Here is a 19,636-nt window from a genome sequence, read left to right as displayed (position 1 = left end):
GTGTTTCATTGCCCTCTGCAGGATAATAAAACAACACATAGACAGAAAAGCCATGATAAATAGAGTGCATAATGTAATAGATAGTTTAGGGTTTATATGGATTATTAGGCATTGAAACACTGCAGATGATTTTCATTTTTTCAATGGAGATCTTCATTAAAGATGAGGAGGAGGAGAATGAAGAATGATGACTCTCTGAGGAGTGATCAAAGACCTCCACACACACATACACAAACATACACACACATGCACACAATCCCTGTCCCTTTATTCATCTCCAAGTCACATCAGCTTGCCAGCTTTGTCTGCTACACATCTCACCGTATGCCCTGCCATCTGGGGACGTTCTCTCCTCTCTTTGTTTCATCCCTCTGTTCTCCCTCTCCCTGCCTCTATATCTGCTTTTTTGTTTCATCCTCCGACTTCCTCTGTTTCTCTACCCCCATTTCCTCATTTCCTGTCATCTGAGAAGAGTGTGAACTGTGAATTTCCTCCACAGTATGTTGTGTTGAGTCTCAGGTGAGTGCTCCTTCTGTGGGTTTGGCAATTGCCTGTGAGCTCTCCCTTTCTTTGCCTTTGTAAGGCTCTCTGTCTCTCTCTGGGAACATGTTAATTGCTTCTGGACACTGATCAGTGTTCATTAAATAGGCCTGTATTCACCATAGCAGATGCTCATTCACAGTGAAGCATTTGTTGGCTGTTTGTTTTTGCTTTCTTTGTCTTTTTTTCTAAGAATGCTATCTATGGAAGGCTGAAGAGGCCACACATGTAATTACTTTTCATTTATCATTAGTTTTCTTGCAAAAATGCTTATTTAAATAATACAATTATTATTATCTCAACAAGACAAGCTTGTTATATCAAGAAAACGAAATAATAAGCTGTTTTTCTGTGTTCACAAACTAATTATGTTGTGATCTAAAGAAAATAAGCTTGTTATGTTTGGATAGTGGAACATCTTTTATGAGGAAACATGACAATAATGAGAAAAGTAAAAGGTCTTTATCTATGTCCTCTCTGGCCTTTTGTACCCTACATCAAAACACATGGTATTATCATTATCAGAACCCTTCTTGTTACTGTGCAAGGAATGTACTCAAGTCTATAAAAAAAAGTTAATAAATAAAAAAAACATTCAAATAAAAACATTTCATGCACTTATTTTCAAGTTTATGACAAATAAATGGACTTTTGTGCTTCTTTTCATAACATTGAATTAAGTGTGTGCATAATTGATGTTATGCTTCCTCTTGGGCGTTTTGTCTCTGTACACAATGCCGCCATTCCATGATGACCGAGAGGCGTTTCCTTGACTACTGCAAAGACTTGGGTAATGATGACTGATGATGTCATATTGTGGTGTGGTTGTCAGGATGATGAGTCAAATCTAGTAATAAGAGCTAATGTGAGTCTACAGATGAAAATATTGTGGATGGCACCAACCATTGTGTGCATGTAAATATTGGTCTAAAAGGTCATTTACGTCAGCCTATGAAAATACATGTCAAATACTGATACTGTAACAGAAGTGTTTTTGGTGTTTGTGCCGGTGCCTAACAATAGGGATGTTGGTCAGTCTGATCTCTTTTGGTCCACACAATTTGTGGAACAATCCAGATTGTCATAAATTTTCATTTAATTAGTAGGTTCATGGTCTTCAGTCAGATGATGATCTCTAATGGTTTGGGTGTACCTCTTTACATTGCATCAAGTGCCTCAATCCCTTTGACAAACACTTTGGTCCCTGACAAGGATCCACGAAAATGAATGCTAGGATGAAATGTGTGGTCCTCAGGCCAAAATATCAACTTTGCACACATCTCATTATGTAATAGACAGATTGTCATCAACTTTCATGAGCAAATTCATTTATGCTTCCAAGGGGATAACTCAGTTGTTGTTTTTTTATACTTTTAATAACTCTGTGGCTGCAGTTAGCATTTAAATGAACATCTGATATTGAGTAATGTGATACGGATGTGCTGTTAGCTCTACAGTTTCTAAGGAGCTACTGACCAACAAAGAGGAATTTGATTTCTGTGCATTTGAGTGGTTGTTTGTCTTTCTTTTTTTCATTTGCAATGTGATAATAATTAGATATTTCATTATTATTAGCAGGAAATTCTTGGTACAAGCACCTTCAGTCACTTATATTCAGAGACATTGGTAACACCCTCAAAATCAGCAAGGGGGAAAACAAAATAACTGCAACACCTTACAATATATTGCAATACAACAGCAATGCTAAGTCCAACCCATGTGAAGCTTACAGTCAAGTTTTGTTGACACTGTGTGAGAAAGATGGTGATTCAACTCTACAGAACATTTTGGATGTGTTTTATGGTGTTTTTTGAATGTAAAGGCTTAAAAATGACCACAGTTGATTCATCACCTCACTGACACAATCTCACAAATTGAATATTATTTAGCGTCACCAGGGTGGTTTTGTATTGTATTGCGTATTGGTGTTTCTGTTATTTTGTTGACTCTTGATTTTGTTGACATACAACATCTCAAGAGCACTAACAACATGTCACATGCCCAGCAAAGAATCTGAGAGCTTCAGGTGTGAAACTAAACTGAACTCAACAAAACTTTTTTTTTTCATCTGCTGTTAAATGATTTTCTACAAAGACTTCTTCATTTCTGGGTCAACTCCATTAAGAGTTCAGACTGACGGGCTCATCAAATGACGATGAGAAGATGGTCTCATTAGTACATTCATGTCCAGGTAGAATATATTAGTGGTATCTGGCTCAGAGTGACCACAGTAGTCATTAATGTCCTGATACCCAAAGGGTTGGATTTATCTTTGTGTGCCACTCTTCCAATTCTTTCATCCACTGTGCGATCCCCCAATCCCAATCACATAGTCCATCAGTAAAGGCATAATTATCTTCTAACCCCTCAGGATTGACAGACAAATGAACAGGTAGGAACATATCATATTCAAGGTATATTAATAGGTAGATATTATAACAGGTTTTCTTCTTTTATCATGCATTCCAGTCTCCAGAGCTCACCTAGGTCTCAGTCTCATATCCCATGTCTCAAGACTCATGATGAATTCCCTGTTTTTTTTTTCTTCCAACATGCACTTTGAGAATACCAATGTTGTAGTAGAGGAGATCCATTAAGTAGGTCTAAAGGTATAGTTTATTGATCCTCAGTTTGCAATATATCTATGTGTTTAAGAAACTCAGTTAATTGGGTAATAAATGGCCTGTTTAATCACATGTATTACAATGTATCACACACACACACACACACACACACACACACACACACACACACACACACACACACACATACACACACACACACACACACACAAAGGCATACGCACACACAGAGACACACACACACATGCACACACACAAAGAAAAAGATAAGTAAACACTGAAACACTGGCTCATATGTCATTCATCCAGATGGAGCCTTTCACTGGGCCTTTTCACTGTCATTTGAAACCATAAACACATGGGCACATACACGCACACACACACACACACAAACAACGCCTCAAAACCAATTTATATTGGCAAGCCTTTCTATAGACCTCCCTTCCTGTTTCCATGTCCTGTTTTATTTCATTTTTGCTGAGTTCTCTCTGTGTCATGTCTATTTTATTAATCTATCTGTTTTAATTTTGCATGTGTATGTGTCTGTAAAGCACTTTTAACCCCTTAACATCCACCCTTTTTATAGAATTTTCGCCTACTTGGCATACCCAAATGGAAAAGCTTATAACAGAAATACTGTAAGGCCATGATGCATGTATTAGGCTTCATCTGACAAGTGACATCTTCTAGTTTCTGGAAATGTGCTTGTTTAGCATGTGGCTAAAACACAAACAAAACTACATAAGTTCAAATAAGGCTCAAAAAAGTGTTTTTGGTCCTCATCTATAATGAGTCACATTTGAATAACAATAATTAGGACATGCTTTATGCCAGAGCTATGCAGAACACCATATACCTTCTACATCTTTTCAACCTGTATAAAATTCCTGACCTCTAGGCCTAACCTTAAGGGAGCTAGGGAGTTTTTAGTTTGTGGTGTCACTGTTGTCCCTGAACCTCTCCGATCATCTCCAATTGGCCAAATTGTGCCAATTGCTTTGACTAATTACTGTGTGATGCTACCGCTTATAACTGGCTTAGGCAGGTTGCCGGCGACCTGGTGGATGTTAAAAGGTTAAATAAAAGCTTATTTACTTACTCACACACACACACACACACACACACACACACACACACACACACACACACACACACACACACATACAGACAGCAATTCAAACAGTTTACATGTCTGTTCTGTGTTTTAAATTTGAATGAATTAATTAGAATGATGTAAGCCAACAAAACACCAAATGTATATGTCCAGTTTGTATCCATATAAGTCCCTGTTACAGTAGGGACTGCAGATACTCAAAATAATAAAAGTAGTAATTCACAGAATTAATCATTCTGTGGACACCACAGAAATGAGAAAACCACAGAAATGCAGACGTAAGCCTAGACCGTATACACCCACACAGTGCTGAGAAGAGGTCTAATCAGACAAAAGTAAATGAAACAAGTGTATCATGGGGGTATTAGGCCTTTGAGCTCAGAGCAAAACATTTTTCGTCATATCAAAGATGCAATCACCATGTTAACATCAATCCGAAATGACATCAATGACACAAAATATTGTGGAGTGAGCATACACACATTAGAGGAGCCATATTAAGATGTCATTGAATTAATTATGCCATTTTTGTTAGTGCTCTGCCACACAGATACAGTAGTTTCTTCAGATCTTGATGCTACATCTCAGAGAGCAGGCAGAAACAGAAAGGAAGTCAGCCAAAGTCCTGGAGACAGTGAAATGACTGTGATTAGATATGCAATCATATGGACTTTGGCCATATGTTTTATTCATAGAAAGTTCTAAAAACATTTAAATATAATTGAATCATTTTATAACCACTATAAGATACCATGCAGTATAAGAACAGATCTCCTGGGAATATCAACACAGCAGTGATCATTTTCCATGCCAGTTGTTCAGAAGATCAGCCACTGACCTGCTTTTAACCGTAAAATACTAATTAGATCCATTAATTAGCCCAGTCCAGTGAGATACATGACAATGAAATGGTCTGTCTAGAGTGTTGGATATATGTCTCATTTTAATACAATGCACATTACACTGGAGTTATTTTCTTAAATGTAAGGCCATTTTCTTTGAGACAGGATAGATAAGTAAAATAAATTGGGGGTATAATATAATATAATATAATATAATATAATATAATATAATATAATATAATATAATATAATATAATATAATATAATATAATATAATATAATATAACATAATATAATATAATATAATATAATATAATATAATATAATATAATATAATATAATATAATATAATATAATATAATATAATATAATATAATATAATATAATAATATACATTTTGAAATGTCTACTTAAGTTAGCTCTACACTCACAGAATTGCAGAAAGTTTGACCACTTTTCAATAAAAGAAACAGAACAAAACAAACATTTGCTCATGATGGTAGTAGTCATGGTGGGAGCCAGGAAGTAGCAAGCTCTATATTGTGCACTGATTACAGTCAGAACAGTGACTACACAAGACAAAATGTGACAAATCCCAGCAGACATCATTCTGGGACAAGTATTGTTGTCATTTTGCTCATGATAGTCTGCACTGAGGGACAGTTAAGATGTGAGGTGTGATGTGAAGTTCAAACGGGACTGGTGATGATTTAAACCATCTTATATTATGAATTACATTATATTTATATAATATTGTAATATTTACTTATAGAGAGAATAGTTGATTGCTGAACAATACAACAGCAGGGAAATTTAGTGGTTTAGGGAAATATAGACTAAAGACTATATTTTGAGGAGAGGGTGTTCAGAGTGTTGGTCAGCAGCCAGATAGTTTTTCAAACATACATCTTTATATCTATCTTTATATCTATTGCACATTTACTGAGCCTCCTTGAGAAGTAGCAGGTGTCTGAGGCAAGATGTGATTGAAGCACATGCAAGTAGCTCCTCCTTCTGGTAAGAAGGCACATTGCAATGTTAATTGTATTTCCATGCTGTATAAAAAATAAAGATGCTTTTTAATTGTTGATACTTGTCATTTAGTCATATGAAGAGTTACTTAAGTGGGGATCCTGATGTAGACCGTACTGCCTGTTTTATATCCTGGATCATTGCCTTGCACTGCAAGTATTGTTTTGTTACTACAATACCTTTTTTTTTGGTATGTACTGTTTTCTCTCTCACAGAGACAAATTCATGTGAATTTATTTGACATAGGAAATTATGTGGTTCAAATTCTGGTGCCTGAGGGAAATGCTGATAGCAGCTTTAATTTCTGCCAAGCACAAACAATTGTTATTCATTGTAATTATTTTCATTTTCATGTATCCAGGGAAATTTGAGTGATGATATACTGCATACTCTGTCTTCAACAACCTGCTTCACATTTACACACACTCACAGCTGGCAGCTGCTAATCATAGTGCAGCTAGCCTTTTACAGATTGCTACAATCAGAACATGTAAATGCCTTATTTAGCAGCAACAGGAAAGGGGAGGTTATATTATACCTTGTCACTAATCAGTCATCACTCCACTTGTCAAGCAAAAATCAGTGGCTTATGTTTGCCAGCAAGAAATTGTAAGGTATGCTTGAATATATTGAAAAGGCTGTTTGTCAAAGGGAGTGAGTGCACATAAGAACTAACAAATAATTGCATGTGATACTGTGATATATCTTAATGAAACTGTGGCATCTTTGTGGCACTGACTTGACTTTGACATGTTTTCATACATTTACAAAAGTATATGTATGTATTGGATATATTTGGATGTAGTTGAATAAAATGTGGTATGGACTGTATTGTCCAGTGTCCCCATTTAAATTAGCCAGTTATTACAGTCTTTTAATTCTGTGAATAGTGCATTGGAACTATTTTTTTAACTCTTGATCCAAGTCCCTTGTAAAGAGCACCCTCTGTCATTTTTGTTGAAGTACCCCTCTAAGCACTTGTCTTTAATTGTACAGCTGGCTTTGCTGGTGAGTTATATTGATGTATTTTAAGCAGCCTTTCTGCCAAGATTAAAAAAGGTATGCTAAATAAATTCAACTCATGTCAAAGTATTATGACACTAATTCATTTTTACCTAATTATGCATCAGTGGAAACTCAGGATTTGTGAGCCTGCTCTGCTGTCACCATAATGGGCACATTCTTTAAAGCCCTGTTTGTTTCCTCATACTGTTTGACATATCAGGAGCTCAGGGAACTTCTACTGATAAGGAAACTTCAGTGTATAGACACCATTTTAACTAATTTGCAGGAGACTAAATGAATTCCCCAGAGAAAACGATATGATAAAATGCTTCTGTAGTTTCTCCTGCACTTACAGTGCCAGAGGTTTCCAAGAGATCTACAATTGCATTCCAGTTGGCTCATCTTCAGAGTCTCTCCACTTCCTTTGTTAACAATTTATAATAAAACAATGAAATCTCAATAAGACAGTTGTGATATTTAGAGACACTGAAAGAGCCCCATATGCCCTGAAAAAGAACCTGCAAAGAACCCCACCTCACCCTACCACATGAAGAACATGTAAAGGTTCAAGGTTATTTGCTGGACCCCTTTTAAACTATTTGAATATGTAATGATGTACTGTGAGTTTAAAGTTCCATCCATTTTCCATCGCATACCTATAGGTCCATGTTGCAGTGGCAGTAGCAAAGCAAGTTAGCCCATGCATCCTTATCTTTAGCCATATCCTCCAGCTCTTCCTGGGGGCACTTAAGGCTTTCCCAGGCCAGAAATATAATCCCTCCAGTGTGCTCTGGGTCACCTCTAGGGTCCACCAAGAAAAACTAGTCCAAAGCGAGGGCTCAGATCGAGACCAATAACTGAAGATTTATGAAACTGTTATTTCTGGAAAAAGCTACCTTTCCAGGAATAGGGAGACTAGGACCCTCTCTTTGAGCCAGGCCTAGGAGGAAATTTGCTGGTCAGTGTCTGGTGGCCGGGGCTATACCCATGAGAACCACCTGGGCTCCGCCTAAAGGGGCTGACCCTTTAGGCAGAGTCTTGGGCTGCCTTGTGGGCCCACCACTTACAAGGCACGACAAAAGGGTTGGATATTATACATTGCCAATTGGGCAGCAGGCGAAGGCAGGGGGATTCCAAATCCCTCAGATTTTAGGTTCTAACTTTCAGACATGTTTCTGACAACAGCCATAGGGTTAAATAGCCAAGTAGAGTTTTTTGTTAGCCCCTCTAAGAATGAAGCCATAGTTTGAACTAACTGCTCATACCTAAAGCTTAACCCAACCCTACCTGACACAATATAATGTCAATTTAGTGGAACAAACTAATTAACACATGACACAGTAATTATACTTCACTATATTAAGCACTTTAATCGCAGCAATAGTTGCACTGGTATCATAGCATTTGTTTATGAGTCAGTTTTGAGTTTAACACCCCAACAGAACAAAAGTGTTTTTTCCTGCATCTCTTTCACAGTAGGACAGCTCTGCATCCACCCATTCAAATATATGTGTATTCATCCATCTCTTCATCCATTCATTCAACCTTTAGCTATGGTCTAACCACCTTCAAGACACAGCAGACACCACAATGCAACTGCTTAATTCACCACTAGATGTCAGAACCAGCCAGTCTATTAATCATGCAGGCAGCTAAAACACTGACCTGGTTTCCATCAGGGACTTCAAGGACTAGCCCAGGCTAAGTCATTATTCATGACACCCAATTCCCCTCAAGAAATCAATCCACTGCTTCCATATTTGGAATGCATTTATGTTAATTTCTTAGAGTAATTGTGCTTGCCTGGCACAAAACACACAATTTGGTTTTGATTACACAACGTGTGCAAAGGCAAATTGTGCATTTGCATGCTTTGGAGACAGAGGTCCTGGTGGGATTAAATCTTGAGGTTTCACATGTAAGGGATTATGCTGGTCAGTCATACAGCACTTGAGAAGAATGTGAAAGCTGAGCCCCGTCACTAGGAGAACCACAAAGGAAGAAAAGAAAGAAAGGCAAGGAGAGAGAGGAAAAAAAAGCAAGACAGAGTTTTGCAGACCTTTTTCTCAAAACACTACAATATCCTGATAATCATAATCCTTTAGAACAACAACAACAACAACAAATCAGGTTTGCCTGTGGTGTGTAATAGTATTATTACTGAGAAAGGTGGTGTTTTTATGAAAGGCAAATGTTCTTTCCAATTTGACAGCAGGAAAAGGTTGTGAAGGTTATAAGTGGTTCACTTTGAAAAACTGCAAATATGCAAACTGAACTGATAATTTTCTTAAATGTCTTCTTAAAACAAGTCAATTTGACCTGAACAGAGCACAAATGTTTGCATTGTGAAATTCCACACTATCACTAAATTTTCCTGTTAGAGCTTTGCTTTTTCTTAATTCATTTTTTTTTTTATCAAGCTTACATATGACTTTTACTGTACATTTTGGCATACTCGATGCTGTTTGGAATAGATGCTGCAATTAACTTGGCAGCAATATCTAAAATGTGCAATGAAGTTGCTTTTAAAAGGCTTTTTTGGCTGCTCCACTACACCTAATGGAAAATTCTAGATCTATTGTGCATCGTTTTTGCATGCATTCCCCTGTAAATCAGCATGACTCACAATAAGGGCAGAGTATCTTTGGAAATGTTGGTATTTGGACCAGAATTTCAAATACATTTCTGTTGGAAAAAAATGTGTGCCCGCATTTGTAACCTAATGATACACTCACCAAAGAGGTTAATCTCTATTTTCTCAAGGGCTGCTGCCCTACCTGACTGACCCTGTGTTCCAACTAGACAGCACAGAAACACACATTTGCAAGCAATTTCTCAAAAGGTCCACAGCCACAAGCTCAGTACACATACATACATATTTTCTTCTCAGAAACATACACATTCAGCTACTCCAGTGCAACAATTCCTTCAGTGAGAAGTAAATTCTCATTAAGCTGCATTCTAGGTCCATCAGTCACCAGCAGGTAACGGCTATAAAACCCAAACTGCTATCTGCTAAATTAGTGTAACAACAGATGGTAGCAAACTAGTGTAGTATGTTACACTTGCTTTTTGAAACATTATATCATTTATTTCTCTGTATTTCAAATATTGATCACCAAAATGACATGCATAACTAAAACTAACTTTTTTAAAGCAACTAAAAGTGTGCCATTTGTTTGAATTCATAAGTCATTTTAGTTTAGTGTTATCACGTAATCATTTTTTGTAAAACATGGATATCTCATATAGTAAAGAAAAACCTTTTCTCTCTTTAATAGCAAGCTGTTTGGCTCTTTTTTGCTGCCACTCTCATTTTCTTTCAGTCTCAGGTCTTACAGGTCAAGGAGACATTATGTCCTGTGATGCAGAAAACTTGATGACATTACTCATTTTATCATAGGAATGAATCATTCTCAAGCTATGTGTTCTGCATTTAATCAATCAAACCTGACATATTAGAAAACCAATCAAGATGTTTCATTGCATTTTCCTCTCAACTCTCGTTGTGTGTGTACTTGTTAAGGCTCATAATTTTTGGTTTTCACTGGTTTTTCTCTGAAAAATATCTATATTTTTTTAAGGGGCAGATCAGTTTAAACCAATTTCACCATAATTACACATCCTTACACACCCAGAAAATATGTCTGTTTGCTGCTGCAAGGCGACACTCAACACGTCAGGTTAAATTACGTCAGGTTAAGAGAAAGATGGCAAATGAGCTGCTGATTATGCATCACAGTATTTCTATGACAAACCAAAAGTGCCAAATTATGCCAATTTTCAAACTCGTTGAAAAAAAAACGTCATACAAATTGTCAGGATGCTGCTTTTCGTGCCATGTAAGGTGGTAAAAAGTGGTGTGGAATCACGAAAATTACGCTTTTTTCATCAGTTTACGAGCAGCAAAATAAGGGATGCATTATATGCTCATGGAACAACGTTACATTGCCCAGCGTCACCAAGGACGGTGTTGTTAAATGATAATGATCTCTGCCCTGTGATTTGAACTGCAACCACCCAATCAGTAAAGAAGAAAGGCAGACCACACTAATTCAGCACAGATCTCCTTTGCTGCAAAATGATTGCACCCATTGACCTACCTATTCTGTAACAACGTTTCTCATGGTATGTTTTTGGTAACCTAAAGAAAAGCCTAAGTATGGGTGTTATTTTATTCCCCTTCCAAATTTACTGGTTAGACAATAGCATACATGTAAATAAGCACTCTGGTATTAATTGATGGGTATGCATAAGGGTAAGACAATGACAAACAAAATTAATTCCTTGTTGGGCTGTTATGGCATTGTAGAGTGAGGTGGCACAATGGTGAAGGCACAGGGTTAAAAATCTGATCATGTGAAGCAGGTTGAGGGTTTGTGTCCCTGCTCAGCTCCTATCAGTTGGGGAATGTTTTGCTACTGGTAACTCATTTAAAATTAGCTAACCTGTACTGATATTTTGCATAACCCTCTGTTGGTAGAACCGCATGTGTGCTTGCCCCCTGTAGTCAGTAAGCATATTAAAGCAAGTCACAGACCGAAGGCTCCTACCTTCATAAGAAACCAGTTTAGACTCTAACTTTTAGTAAGACAGATGTGATCCTGATTCCGTTCAAGTAATTCCAAGCCATACTGTTTGATTTATTACAAAACCTCGGTCAGCCCATAACATTAATTGTGATGTTTTCACCATTTCATCCATAATCTAATTGAAGTAAATTGTAAACTCTAAAAGGTGCCCAAATGTCAACTACTGAATTGAACCCTAATGGCATGGAAGGACCATGTTCATATGATCGTTCAATAAAAATACTTACATTAACAAACAACTTCTATCTATCTTGAGATATTTAACTATAATGAAACATGTGAATGAATAAGGAGTCTATTAGAAAATGGACTGACTGGAGTGTCATAGAAAATGATGTGTCAGCCTTTCTTCACTTGAAAAAGACAACAGGTGTCTTTTATCTCATCACACAACAAACAAGACTATTGTGAACCTGTAGGAAAGATATGTGGTGCCACTTCTTCACTGTCAGTGGACAATGTTGATTTGTGACGAAGAGACTTTTATGGTTTTGGATCATTGCCAGGCCAGGAAACTGTCATGTTGTGATGTCATGATACATTATATGTTTATCACAGCAACATTTCTCACCTGTCATGACAGCCTGAAAAATTGGATTCATAGTCATGACTCATTGCAGTCAAACAGATTTTACATATATGTGTACAGGATCTTTTTGTTTTCCAAAGCTACCTCTTCATGTCATAGCCTACAACTTGTGAAGTCAGAGACTGACTAACAGCCTATAAACTCATAAGAACAAAGAGACACACACAGTGTCACCAAGATGTTTGTCCAGCAAAATTATAATCTTCAGTGGAGTAACAAACCTTTATATGCTGGAGTATCCTTGTTATAACCAAGAGGGCAGCTAATGTGTCCAAAGATGTACATAATCTTTTCTGAAGACATATTTTATCAGACAGATGAAATTTGATATAACTACACCTTGATATCAATTGAATTCTGAATATGTTGTCACAACTACTTTACTAAATCAATGTTCTTTCATACAGAATATCTTAATGTGATGTAAGTTTTGTAACTAGAAGCCTGTGCTGACAGCAGTCCTGATTTCTGTTGACTAACTGCTTTAACATCCTTTGTGGCTTCAGTGATATGTCCTATCCGTTCATATGTCAACCTGATGTGGCTCCCTGGAATTCATCACATATGAGAAGATTCAAAATTATATTCCTTTGCTATAATGTGTGCATCATACTTAACAGTCAAAAAACTAGTGTTATTTGCCTCAGCTGCATTGACCTCAGTGCAGCATTAAGAGCACAACTTTTATCTTGCTGCTCCATTCTGGATCAATATGCACCGTTCCTGTTAATTTTCTAGCTAGAAACTTTATATATTGGAGTAGGGAAGGTTTTTATAATTTTTTATTTCTGTTGATTGTGTACCAGGCTTTTAAAAGTCTTGTGAATATGACAATACCATTACTTATGCATTTCTTTTCTTGCCTTGTTGTCTATATTCTCTGCGTGGCATTTTTGGGGTTTTCTCTCCTCATTTCCAAGGCCATGGCTTGGGTCAGAATGACCTCTTAGTATTCCTATATCAGGCTCTATCAAGACAAGCGGATCAAATTTTTGAAGCTACTCTTTCCCTCTGTGCACAGATGTAGGAATAAAGCCTTGAATTCCTGATTGAGCACCATGGCTGACTCCTCAGTCTCCTTCTCTGGGGTATTAAACATTTCAGTTTCATATTGTGGAGGGATGGCATCACATTACCACATTATAATGAGGCTTACAAAAATTTTAAATTTAACTTCCCATGTTATTGTTACAGCTTTGCATTGCAGAGTGTGAACTAACTGAAATGCAGGACTTCTTTGGTGATGAAACACCAGATGTGGATGTGACATGGAGCATGAGGCAAAAGAGACATGGAGCAATTGGTTGAAAATAATTATGTAGTGAATCCCCAAAGCATATTTTCTGATACATTTATACTGACAAGATACTGTATGTCCTTTAGTGTGATGATATAAGCATATTATCATGTGTACTGTCAAGTACCTCCAATAGTTAAACAATGTTGTAGTAATTCTTTAATCATTTAGAAGAATTTAATAATTCTTGAATAATAACATTTTAAGCCTTTTAGGCCACATGTTTTCTGTTTAACAGAATAATATTCATCCATCTTATTTATCCTCCTCTCCCATGTAGAAATAGAAATCACACTGGAGAAAAGGTTATGGCAACTCACATCTTTATTGGATTATTTTTCATATACATTGGATTGGATTATTTTTCTTGTCTATGTTGTTTGAATCAAACATTTCATGAACTATTCTTAAGAGGATATCATTCTTAAAATGTAGCCTTATAATTGTACAAATACACACAGAAGGAATGTTAATAAATGACATAAAATGACAGAATATTGTAAGCTTTGCTGCCTCTTTTTCTAATGATGAACAATGATAGAATGGAAATGTTTCATTTTTTATAATAGTATAATAATAATAAGATAATCTCTTTATTAACCTTGCAGACTATGTTATGTGTGCATGAGTGAATGCCTTTTCTTGTGTCTCTGTATATTATGCCCTCACTGCTTCCCCAGCATAGCAATGCAGATAGCTAAACCAACTCTCCACTAAAGACATGCAAAAGTCTGGCTTCCTTTTAGGAGGTGTATTTGTTCTTCAACAGCAGTGAAAACTGAGGCAGATAATACATTCAAATTTTTAACATTTATTTCCATTAATGATGCAGTCTGATAGAATAAAAGTCACATTTTAGGAGATGTTGAATTTGACGTCTCCATACTTCTCTTGTTGAGACACTTCTCACTCAAGAATGGAACAGACAATGAGACTTCCCAGATTAGTAAATGGACCTGGGCACTTTGTGGAATGATATGAAAGATGTGAATCTGAAGCACAAATCCAATGCCAATGGAAGCGGTCCAAGAAATATTTGACCGTCGGACATTGGGATGGTCTATTCAATTCAATGGAATATTTTGTAGCATTCTGAAAAGCCCTACAATAAGGAGCAGTAACTAAGCAGATACAACGTTGTAAAAAAACCTATATGTTGTGACCTGTTTGCCTCAATGATAGCCTGTTTCAGTCTGGATGAAGGATCATCACCCTCAGCTCAATATTTCAAAGACTGAGCTTTTAGTATTTCCTGCCCCGGCCATCTGACACAATATAAGCACTGAAATTGCCTCAACATCACTGAGTCCAACTAAAGCTGCACTAACCTTGGATACAATAACTGTAGACTTCTTTCTATGAGCTGCTTTGAAGCAGCCTCTGTTTTCCACATACCAAGTGAATATTGCCAGACAATTCTCCATGTACCAAAAAGCCATGGTGCTCTGTCACTTTATAGCCTATCTTAATCCTGATGTAGAGCATTATCATAATGGATTGATCTGAGGTGAAAATATAATTCCTTTACTGATAAAACAGCTTTTTATTAATAAAATAACTTAATTTCTATTTCAAAACCCAACAAAATAATGCCAACTCTATGAGGTTTCCGGTTATGCCAGACCTGCAGCTCTAGACCTGTCCATAGAGCTGGACAATAAACTTTATAAAAATCCAGTGTCCAACAAATACTGAAGATCTTAAAAATAATTTGAAATACTAACAGTCTATAATGCTGGGGGTACATTCATTTCAAAATCTGAACCCTATAAAGAAAATTTGAAACAAATTTTCTTCCTCCATCTTGTGAGATGTCTTACTTTTCCTCCTACAAAGTTAAAATTGAGAACTTGGTACTGATTGGTTGGTCAACCTCTTGTCAGTGGTTACACATTATTGGAATATTAAAGGATTGCATTTTTTATATGAAATTAAGAAACATGCAGGGTTTGAATGAGCCCTTTATATCTACTTAAGGAGCGGTTCCTCTTCCACGGAGCCCGCCATGTTGCACCACCGTGTTTCTACAGTAGCCCAGAACGAACAAACCAAACACTGGCTCTAGAGAGGGCCTTTCACATTTTCCTCAAGTTCCGCAGCCACCATAGATTCTCCTACATGTTTGGAAGGGGAAGGGGAGGGGTATTCTGTTGGTTACAACCTCACTGCTAGATGCCACTAAATCCTACATACTGGTCCTATAAGATGACAGGGAACACCCTGTTAATACGTCCATTTTGAACTTCTGGCATCCCCAGTCAGCATCAATCCTGATGTTTGCACATCAAACACCATGCATAACTGTTCTAGATGTAATGTACTCTTCACTCCTAGTGCAAGTTGTACATCATGTACTTATCTGTTCTATTTGATTCCAGAATAACATGGACCTTGCCACGATTTTGACTGATTTCCGGCAGGACGACATCAACAACATAAACAGCTTCACTGTAATTGCCAGAAGCAGGCACATCCTGCAGAGTGCCTGTATGGCTCTGTCAAAGGCATACTTTGACTGGCAGAAAGTGCCAAACATAGAATTCGTGTTAGAAATGGCAGATGATTATGGTGGCCCAAGGAGGGAATTCTTTGGTAGGTTAAACTCCCGTCTAATACTTGTGAATACAGTAATACTTGTGAATGCATTATTGTGAGTTCATGTAATAAGTACCATGAAAGTAGGAAATATGACTTGATGAAATTGCACAAAATATTTTTGCCCTTGACATTTTCTTGAAGATTATTGATGTTAGAATTACAAAGCTCCCTCCGAGTTTTTTATGGGAAGCCCAAGGACTTATTTACTTACAACCATCAGTCCCTTGCTCAAAATAAATACTACACAGGCAGAAAGCTGACAGTAATGCAGAACGTTTTAAGATGATGTGTAGTGAGAGGCCAGACCTCACATCAATTAACATGGACATCTTCATGGAAGAAAAACTTGGACAACATGGAAAGCATGACAAAAGAGTGTGCCGGACTGAGGCTTGAGTGAAAGGATGGAGATAGTGATAGTATTGTATTTTATTATAACTACACAAACAATTCAAGAAAATACCAAAAAATTCTGGAATATCAACTGTGCATGTTTAGCATTCTATTTTTTATTTATTTATTTTTTTACTTACAAACTGTCATTTTACTTCAAAAGATTGTGATGTGCAGCCCACCAGAAGACCTGGCCAGCCTCACAGCAACAAATGGGGGCTGAATAGCTGACTGTGGTGTCCCAGACATTTTCACAGCTACACTGCAGGACCTGCCCAGGATTAGGGAACAGATTGCGGTTCACTTTCTTTTTCACCGGTAAGAAATGGAGATGGAATTAACTATGAGGTACAACACCTCAGCAGTTGGCTTAATGTTAATATTATGTGGATATTTGTTCTGTCAGTGTTTTTACATCCATTTTTTTCTGTAATTGCCACTTATACTGAAAAGTATAAGCAAAATACTTATTAATGCTGTGGTCCCAATCTCATATCTGTGTACTAACTCATCATGGTAAGTTAAGAGGATGGTAACCATTTATTAGTTTTATTATCTCTCTTATTCTCCCTTAAGTCTGCAGTACGGATATGAAACAAACAAAATAACAGCATAACAATCTGTGTTCAACAGAGTCGCCAGCATGACGCATCAATTCATTGCTGGCGTGGATTCATGTGGCCAGTTCTGGCAAATGGTGCAGAGATTCTGGAGACAGTTTCTTCCTGTATTTACCAATACTGGAGGGAAAATGACAAGGAACTGTGTCCAGAATCCTTACAGCACTGCCTGGAGTCCTGCTGGAAGCAACAGAAGGGGCAAGGAAGAAGCCACAATTTTCCAGTGGGAATGATGGCTTATGGCAATTTAAGGTGGGTACTGATAGATTTGGAAATCCTTTGTTGATCTGTTTTCATAGAATTTATTTTAACTTATCTTAAAATGGAAAAGCAAAAACAACTACATACACCTGAAGAAAACAGACAGAGCTCAATATATTCCCTGTTCTTTCCAGCCAACTCTTTCATGCAGTGCACAAAATGCAAGACACTCATTCTTATATAATTATACATATCTCAGTTCTTTCTGTTCTCACAAATTCTCCACACAATCACACGATTGATAAATGCTGGTGTGTTTTGCAATCACAACTGCAAATGTGATTATTATAAAGAAATGAGGATACAGCAATTCTGCAATTGCACATTACCTTCAGAGATATTAATTTCAGCTGAAGAATAAGTCTGAATTTCGGATGAAAGCTTTTGGCTCACTATTAGAAGGTTAATGTAACTCATATACATAAACCTCAGTTGCAACAAACTCTCTGTATTTTTATTTAAAAGCCAGCAAAGCACTAACATGCACCTGTACAGTGCCTTGCAAAAGTATTCAACCCCCCTGAATGTCATCACCATTTTATTGTTTACAAAAGATACTAACACATATTTTCACAATCAGTGTTTTCTTTGTGAACACTTATGCTGGAGTGTATTTCTAAAGGCAAAATGAGTCTTCTCCTTAACTAAGCATTTGAAACACCTTGTCTCTTTAATCTACCTTCTCTCTGTTAAGGACCCTTAGACTGAGTGTTTTTTATATCCAGAATGAGATCTTTACTTTAACCTCTCATAGGTACCTAATTATCATCATTTATGGTCAAATAAGTGATACCTCTGTATAATTTGTGAATAATTTTTCTTTCTGTCTAAATATGGAACTAATAGGCACAGGGGGTTGAATAACAGTAATATATTTCAGCTTTTAATTAATTTATTTTTAATGTTAGCAGACAAATAACTTATTTTGCCTTTAGAAATACACTAGAACATAAGTGTCTTTTGTAAGTGAGAAAGTGGTTACGTCTTTCGGGGAGGTTGAATACTTTTGCAAAAGCACTGTACTGTGTATACTCCAAAACCAAATGTTGCCACCATTACTGTAAATGGGTCTTGGCTATAATGCAAATGAAGAATGCAGCCTTCCTTTTCATGGAGAGGCAAGACCCATTATCGCTAATGGTGGCAACATTTCACTTTACTCTATGAGATGGTTCTTGATAGCCCACTCACATTCCTGCTTCTGTAACTGACGACTGTGACCCTGATTTAATCACCGTGATGATGTTGTGAATCACCATTTTCAAAATAGGTCATTTTTATGTTTTAGATATTCAGATTCTGACCACATCTCATACTTGTATGGAATCTCATGTATTGTATTACAATGTCCCTGCAAGTGCTTAATATATAAATGTACTGTAATTCAATGTACCTCCTCCAGATGTGCTACTGTTAACATTAACAAGATATGTTGTGATATTGGGAGCATGCTCAAAAACGTCTAGGGATGATTAATATAACCTTACAGCAGGGTTGAGTAAAAGGCCAACACACGTTGTTGACCAATGTTAAGTTATAGACTTGCCTACGTAGATGTTTGGGTTCTAATCATTATGCTATATTACAAAAGTTTGCTGAGGAATGATACGGGGCATGGTTAGTCCAACATGGCCTAACAATATCTTGAAAATTGCCAACCATTATGTTTTTTTTCTCAAGATCGAGATGATGCAGAGAAGCCTCCTGTGGGCAAGTGGACATTGATCAATATTACAGCTGCAGATCGGCTTCTCAGTGACTTGGCTGAATTAATTCAAGGTCACAATGTCTTCTCAGCCTGGACAACTTCTCAGCCTGTGTATTTAGCAAAGGACACCACAGATTTCTTCTTCTGTATGTTTAAATTCTGAAATTCTATTGTCAGTCTGTTTTCTATAAAACTGCATTACACACTAGTGCCTCCGTAAACAGAGTGTGCCTACACACTTCTGTAAAATCATGGACATCTAGAGCAGCCTAAAGTAGGCGGCTCCAGATGGCCTGCCCAGGACTTAAAATACCAACATTACAGACAGTCATTGCATGTGGGTTTGGTGTACTTGGTTTTAAGAACTTAGTGTAACTGAGCAGGTCTTTGCAAACATGGCCAATTCCCACCACCACTCCATGTGTCAACTTTTAGTGCATAGCTACTGTTGTTTCTTCAGATA

At 37.0% G+C, this 19,636-nt stretch overlaps 1 long non-coding RNA gene across 1 annotated transcript; it reads left to right on the top strand.

The window, feature by feature from the left end:
* Nucleotides 1-16,769: 16,769 nt before the first annotated feature.
* On the top strand, nucleotides 16,770-19,271 carry LOC122967958. The gene is made up of 3 exons (XR_006398727.1): nucleotides 16,770-16,902; nucleotides 17,218-17,456; nucleotides 19,146-19,271. It is a non-coding gene; the product is annotated as an uncharacterized LOC122967958 (long non-coding RNA).
* Nucleotides 19,272-19,636: the final 365 nt, after the last annotated feature.

Source organism: Thunnus albacares, chromosome 18 (genome assembly GCF_914725855.1).
Source record: "Thunnus albacares chromosome 18, fThuAlb1.1, whole genome shotgun sequence".
NCBI lineage: Eukaryota > Metazoa > Chordata > Actinopteri > Scombriformes > Scombridae > Thunnus > Thunnus albacares.
The sequence above is the reverse complement of the archived record's forward strand: the minus strand, read 5'-3'. Positions and strand labels throughout refer to the sequence as shown.